The 7535-nt window shown below is 34.5% G+C and overlaps 1 long non-coding RNA gene across 1 annotated transcript; it reads left to right on the plus strand.

Moving 5' to 3' along the window:
- Positions 1-4917: 4917 nt before the first annotated feature.
- LOC129619579 (uncharacterized) lies at positions 4918-6261 on the plus strand. The gene is made up of 3 exons (XR_008697936.1): positions 4918-4972; positions 5382-5441; positions 6131-6261. It is a non-coding gene; the product is annotated as an uncharacterized LOC129619579 (long non-coding RNA).
- Positions 6262-7535: the final 1274 nt, after the last annotated feature.

The following is a 7535-nucleotide window of genomic DNA, read 5'->3' on the forward strand; positions in this document are numbered from 1 at the left end:
CATGTGGTCTCTGCCACATATTCTTATTTGTTTCCTTTCTTTCTTTTTAACAATTATTTTTTTTTTTTAAGTTAGAAACTGTACAGAAACAGGTCATAGGCAATATTTGGACCAGGAGCCCCTGGTTTGTAAATCTCTGCCATAGAAGATTGTGTTTGCCATTGACCCTAGAAGTTGTTCTGAGATAATGACCATTCAAAGTTCACTACATATGGCTTAAATTCTAAATACCTGTGTATATGTATCTACATATACATATAAAACACAGAGTATTTTATACACCGATATGTATGGGGATTAAAATTTTTTGACCTGCAAATTTTTATTTTCATAGAGCTAATTTACTTCAGAGTTCAGTGTTTCACATGCCATGGGACAATCTGCCTGTTTTTCTTACTATACTTATCATGTGTAGCCTCTATAAGTGGTATTTGAAGATCAGGAAGAATTATGTTAGTATCTTTATGTCCATTTTAGATACATTTACACAGTGGACAATCTGAATGCAATTAAGTAGAATACATATTGTTGTAAGAAAACTCACATTAAACACTCCTGAATGATCTTTCAACTTTTTTCTTTCTAAAATGTCACCTTTCCTGTGCTGCCAGCATGACATCACGGAACATGGTGCCAGAGTGAGACATGTATAATCAGCTTTTACCAGCTGGTGCAAACTGGCTCTAGCACATCACTGGCTTCAGTCAATATTTGTGCCCTCAGACAAAAAAATAAATATGCAAAAGCTAGTAAGGCCTCTTATAGTCAGCAGTTTCTAGCTGGACTACGTGTTGTCATTTGTAATTTCTCTGTTCAGAGCATATCCAAAAGAGTAATTTGCCGTGAGTGCTGAGTGATAATACTAGAAAATATTCTTAAGCGTAGCATGTTAACATCAGATTTGGTCGAGTCTATGAGTCATTGCCTGGAAAATCCCATGGACGGAGGAGCCTGGTGGGCTGCAGTCCATGGGGTCGCTAGGAGTCGGACACAACTGAGCGACTTCACTTTCACTTTTCACTTTCATGCATTGGAGAAGGAAATGGCAACCCACTCCAGTGTTCTTGCCTGGAGAATCCCAGGGACGGGGAAGCCTGGTGGGCTGCCATCTATGGGGTCGCACAGAGTCGGACTCTACTGAGGCGACTTAGCAGCAGCATGAGTCATTTAATAAGATTTTTGTTGAATGGGTAAGAAGGACCTTGATGTCCTAGCCGTACTTCCTTTTGGGTTGTCCCAAGTAATCTCTTGGGGACATGGGTCTCTTCTATTATATAATCCTTCAGGGGATGCCTGAGAGGGTTTTTTTTTAATGCCAGGAAAGAAAGTATTATTAATACTAGTGAAGGTTCACCAAACACCTTTCTTTTATTTCAGCAATTTAGGCAGAACTCATAATAATATTTTCAATCATTTTTCATGTCTTTAAGAATTATTTGCATGTGTGAATTTGGATTTATAAACTCCTTGTATGGAGGAACCTCATCTTTTTATAAAATCTTTTTATTTCTAGTATCTGTCACACTGGGTGACATGGAGAGGACTTCAATGAATATTTTTGTTTTATTTATGAATGTACAGAAGATATCAGTTATATATGTATGTGAGAAAATGTAATACAAATGGAGACTTGATTACAGAAATAAATGTGTTACCTATTAACACTTCTTTTTCATATCCTTGGCATTTATAACAAAACTATCATAAGACATTTTAATCAAGTGGCAAACAACAGATCAAAGTACAGATGCATTCTTTGTTGTACATGAAATCCTGCTTCTGATAATGAATCTGCCAATGCTAATTGATTTGCAGGTGCACTTATTTCTGAAGTCTTAATAACATTCTGGGAAGATGAGCAGGTAGATCCCATCAGACTCCTTTTGAGATAGCAATAAGATGGTTTCATTTTAATTATGTACAACAAGCCAAAAATATCACTGAGGAAAACCTCACATCTATAGGCAATTCCCAAGTCTGTTTATATATAATTTGGTTTGGCTAATGGCATTGCTTTGAATGTACCTAAAATAGTTTTCTACTTTATTGTGAACATGTAGAACAAGCAGGTTTCAACTTCAGCTTCTAATAATGTCTGCCTCAGACAACTAAACAATGGGCCAAAATATGTACCACCTTTAAAAAGCAAAAACAAGATTGATAGAAAACCGTAGGCAAAAATGAAGAATGTGAGCATCCAGGGATGTGATCACAGCATTTGGAACCACTGTGTCTCATGTCCATTTAGAATAAGTAGAATACTGCTTTTTGTTTTTTGAGGTTCTTTTTCAGTCAAGTACATGTGGGGATAATAGACATATAGTAAGATCCATTTTTTGGAATACAGTAGATAAATATATAGAGCTATATAACTATCACTGCCATAAGGATATAGAATTCCATCACTGAAAATTTTCCTGTGCTTCTTTATTATCACTCTCTTTCATCACCTCCCTGCACCTAAAATCCCACTATTTGGTTTTATTTCTCTAGCTTTATCTGTTAAAAAAGGTTATATAGATGAATTAATGCTCTATCACTTTATGTCAGGCTACTATGTTTAGCAAAATGTTTTTACATTTATCCAATGCTTCTACTGCATAAATGGGCCATAGTTTATTCCTTCACCAGAGGATAGAAAAGGGGTTTTCACAGGTTTTGATTGTGTCAAATAAAGCTTCTATAAACAGTATTGCACAGATCTTTATATAAATGTAAATTTCATTTCTCTTATTAAACTTGTGGCATTGTGTTTGTATATCATATGGTACATATATGTTTAAGTGAACATAACTTCATGCAAGAGACTATCGTGCTGTTTTTCAAAGTGGTTCTACAATTTTTCATTTCCATCTGCAATATATGAATAATCCAATTGTTCTGGGTCATCACCAATACTTGGTATTGTCAATTTTCCTTTCTAACTGTAGTCATTCTAATGGTTGTGTAGTACAATCTCACTGTGGTTTTAATTTGCATTTACTGAAAACTAAAGATCCCATGGACGGAGGAGCCTGGTAGGCTGCAGTCCATGGGGTCGCTAAGAGTCGGACACGACTGAGTGACTTCCCTTTCACTTTTCACTTTCATGCACTGGAGAAGGAAATGGCAACCCACTCCAGTGTTCTTTCCTGGAGAATCCCAGGGACAGGGGAGCCTGATGGGCTGCCTTCTATGGGGTCGCACAGAGTTGGACATGACTGAAGCGACTTAGCAAAGATACTAAGCATCTTTTTATGTTTTTGTCATTTCTATATTATTTCATGGTACAATATTATTTCAAAGCCTCTACCACCACCTCTCTTTTAAACCATGTTTGTTTTTTTCTTTTCATTGAGATGTAAGAGTTCTTTACGCATTGTGTAAAAAAGTTCTTTATAAGGTACATGATTTATGTATCTTTCCTCCCAGACACTGGTTTGCCCTTTCATTGTTTTACAATATCTTTTGAAAAATGTAAATTGTTAATTTTGATGCAGTCTAATTTTGGTATTTGTTAAATGACTTAAGTGAATATTATTCTAGTTAAGAAATCTTTGTGAAACTCATGGTAGTAAACATTTTCTCCTATGATTTCTACAGGAGTTCTCTGATTAGGGATTTAAGTTTATTTTTATATACAGATGTGTAAATGTTACAGCTCCATTTGTTAATGACATTATATTCCTTCATGGAATTAACTTTATACCTTTGCAAAATGTGTTCAAAATGCATCAACTCTGTGTGTGTCTATTTCTGGACGCTCTGTTCTGTTCCACTGATTGATACAACTGTCATTTTATGAACATAGCACCATTTTGAGTATGATACCTTTATACAAAGGTTTCAAATCAGGTCCTGTAAGGTCTCTAACTTTGTTCTTATTTTCTCAGAACTGTTTGGCTATTCTATTTCCTCAGACTTTCTATACGACCTTAGAGTCAGTTTATTGATTTCTATACAAAATCCTGTTGGGATTTTTGTTGAAATTGACTGCTTCTCAGATGAGCTGAGTCTACAGATGAGCCAATTAAAGTAATAACTTGTCTCTAATACTGTATTGCCTGTTTTCGTTTCTAGCTTTTCCATTTGATTCATACTTAACATTTCTTTTTTTTTTTTTAATTTATTTTATTTTTAAACTTTACATAACTGTATTAGTTTTGCCTTTATTCTGATGACTTTCCACATTTGTTCATAAATAGTTCCCACTTTTCCACTGGATCTTTTAGCATATTAATTATAGTTATTTTAAAATTCTCTGATAACATCAATTGTTGCTTCATATCTAAATCTGATCCTGTCAATTGTTTGTTCTTTTAACAATAGTTTTCTTTTATTGCCTTGTAATTTTCATATATTCATAAAACTTTCCCTCTTGTGCACTCCTGTAAGAAAAAGAGCCTTCTTTGTCTCTTTTAATTCAGCTTGTTTCAACCTGAGACTGTTTTACTTGCTATGTCTTCTTCTGGAATGTTATTAAGCCAGATAGTAGTATATCTGCTTCCTTGTCATTCAGGTCTCAGCTGGAATGTCTCCACAAAAAGAATTTTGCTGACCATTCAAATGCAAGTTGCCCACTGGATATTCTTTAACAAGCAGAATGTTTTTATCTTATTATTGAAAATATTAGTTATTGTCCCTTAATAGTTTGCTTCCGAGAGAGTATAATGTTAAATATTGTTTTAGTCCATTCAGGCCTATAAGCAATAGAAATTTATTTCTTACAGTTCTGTAGGTTGGAAGTATGAGATCAGATTACCAGGAATGTTAGATGAGGACCCTCTTCTGGATTTCAGACTTCCTGTTGTACTATGATATCATGAAAGGGATGAGTTAAGTCTCTGGGGCCTCTTCTATCAGGGCATGAATCCAATTTATGAGGGTTCCACCTCATGACTTAATCATTTCTCAAAGTGCCTCCCTCCTGGTACTATCACATTGAGCATTAGTATACAGCATATGAATTTGGCAGGGGGACAAAACCATTCAGGTCATAACAAATATGTTATCTACTCTATGCCCAGTGCTTAGAATAATAGAAGGCAAATAATAGAAAGTCAATAAATAATTAAGTGAATGATTTAAGCAATCTTTCTCAAGCAAGAAAACACCATCTTTTACCTTATACAAATACTCTTTGATGTCTCATTCAATTTATAGTTTCCTCTGTATAAGTTCTATATAATTATTATTAGATACTTTAGTTAGTTAAGTTCATTTCTGGACATTTTATGTTTTCTCTTGTTATTTTGCATGGAATTGTTCTTCAGTTTGTTTTCTTTACAGATAAAAGGAAACTAATGATATTGTCTGTAATTTTTGGTAATACTCCACTTAATACAATATAATACTAGTTCTAGCTTAATTTTTTTCAATTTTGTATTTTGAATTTTGCATAGGAAGTCAATTAGAGTTATTCTGAATTGGAGAAGTAAATCCTCACTAGAGTATAGATGGAAGTAAGTAATAATCCCATGAAGGTCTTTTTTCCTAAATACATAAGTTCCTGTATAATTTCCTTATTTGTGTTGATAATAAGAAAAGACTGAAGAAATACTGAACAAAAAGCACTATCACAAGAGTGATATGAGTGAAATTAAACATGTCTGGATTACTGCAGACATAAAACAAGTTATTCTATTTTTTCCTTTTAAGTGCTTCTTTAGTTATATTTTTTAGAGCTTTTATTTGTCATGTTAAATAGTCATTTTAATTAGACTTTCTTTTCTTCAGGAATTGTTTAATTTTGTCAAATCATCTTTTGCAAACTTTTGGGATAATCTTTCTCCTTTGACTTAGTTATGTGATGAATGCTACAAATAGGCTGTAGAACATTAAACATTTTCTTTTAATTTCCTTTAATACATTTGTGGATTAGAGTTTTTAGTTACCTATTAAGGGTTTTTGCATATACAGCAGAAACTCCCATGCTTTCTTTGTTACAGTGGCTTGGTTTCTTTGAACGTCAGTGTGCTCAACTAAATGATTACACTGCTCAGACTTTCTTGAATTTCTATGTGGCTAGAGTTCAGATGATGTATTACAAGCAGAAGTGCAACTTCACTTCTAGGAAGTATTCTTAAAAGGATCTAACTTAGCCAGCATATGTACCCTTTTGTTCTTTCTCCTTTCTCCCTTTTTTTTTTAGGCACAAATTTCTATGTTGGAGCTCCAACAGCCCTTCTAGAACATGATCTAAAAAGAAAGCCTCCTATGAAGAAGCTAGAAGAGAAAGATGCCAGAAACCTGGGTCTCTGATGTTTCTGCAGCTGGTATACCAGCCCCCACCTGCCTACATTTGAATTCATTTATGTGAGAAATAAATGTCTACCTTAAGTGACTGTAATTTTGCATTTTCTGCTGCTTCACCTAAACCTAATCCTAGTAGATTAGGTTTATCCATAGTCATAAGTGAGATAGGTCTGCAATTTTTGACTTTTAAAATCTATCTAATGTTTTTGATACAAGATATGCTAATTTTGAAAAGTAATCAGGATTCTCTCAATCTTTTCCTTAATTTTGAAGATTAAGCATTTACCTGCCATAGTCAAGGGTAGTTTTAGAAATACTTTAGGAAAGTTTTTTTCTTGGTTTAAATATTTTTCTTCTCCCTGTGTTAGCATTAGTATTTTAAGAAAATTGTCCATTTCATTCACTTTATTCAAGTTATGTGCAATTCTAATATTTTACCCTTTTCTGTACTACATACTGCATTTGATATAATATGGATGGGTATTTTAGCTGGTCAGACTTGAAATATGATTATAAAAATTATGTATCCAGATTTTTTCAAATAAGTTAAATTTAGCTATAGACATCAATTTGTTTTTTTCGTGGATGTGTTCAGTGTGTGGTTTAAAGATTCAGCCTCCCCAGAAGAGCTGTGGGTTTCAGGTGAGTCACTTCTGACCTAGTCCAGAGATTTGAGTCATGATTGATTTAAGCCACTCTTTGTTCCAATCATCTTTCCATTACTTGACCTGGAAGAAAGCAGGGGATATAACTGCATCTGCCTACAGTGTGGGAGATCTGGGTTCTATCCCTGGGTCAGGAAGATCCTCTGGAGAAGGAAATGGCAACCCACTCCAGTATTCTTTCCTGGAAAACCCCATGGATGGAGGAGCATAGTAGGCTACAATCCATGGCATTGCAAAGAGTCGGACACGACTGAGCAACTTCACTTCACTTCACTTCAGGGGATATAACTATGGCTGAAAGATATGAAGTAAACTATACTGGGAAGTTCCTGGGATTAATTGTCCTGTTCTTCAAAAGAGATATAAAGAATACACATTTAGGCATCCTCATGTCTGAAAGAGACCTCTAGGAATTCTGTAACCATGTTGTAGAGCTGGCCTTTGATGAAATCATGTACAGAGAAGGGTAGACTGAAGAGCATCACTGGATCCCTTGCAATATAGTATGTGGAGCAGCCCTATATTTGAACTTCACATCTTGTGAGATAATACACTTTATCAACAATGATGTCAATTGAGTTAGAGTTTACCTGTGACTAAAAGCTTCTTTACTAATATACATTTCTAGATTTTTTC

The sequence above is a fragment of the Bubalus kerabau genome, chromosome 9 (assembly GCF_029407905.1).
Source record: "Bubalus kerabau isolate K-KA32 ecotype Philippines breed swamp buffalo chromosome 9, PCC_UOA_SB_1v2, whole genome shotgun sequence".
In the NCBI taxonomy this organism is placed as follows: Eukaryota; Metazoa; Chordata; class Mammalia; order Artiodactyla; family Bovidae; genus Bubalus; species Bubalus kerabau.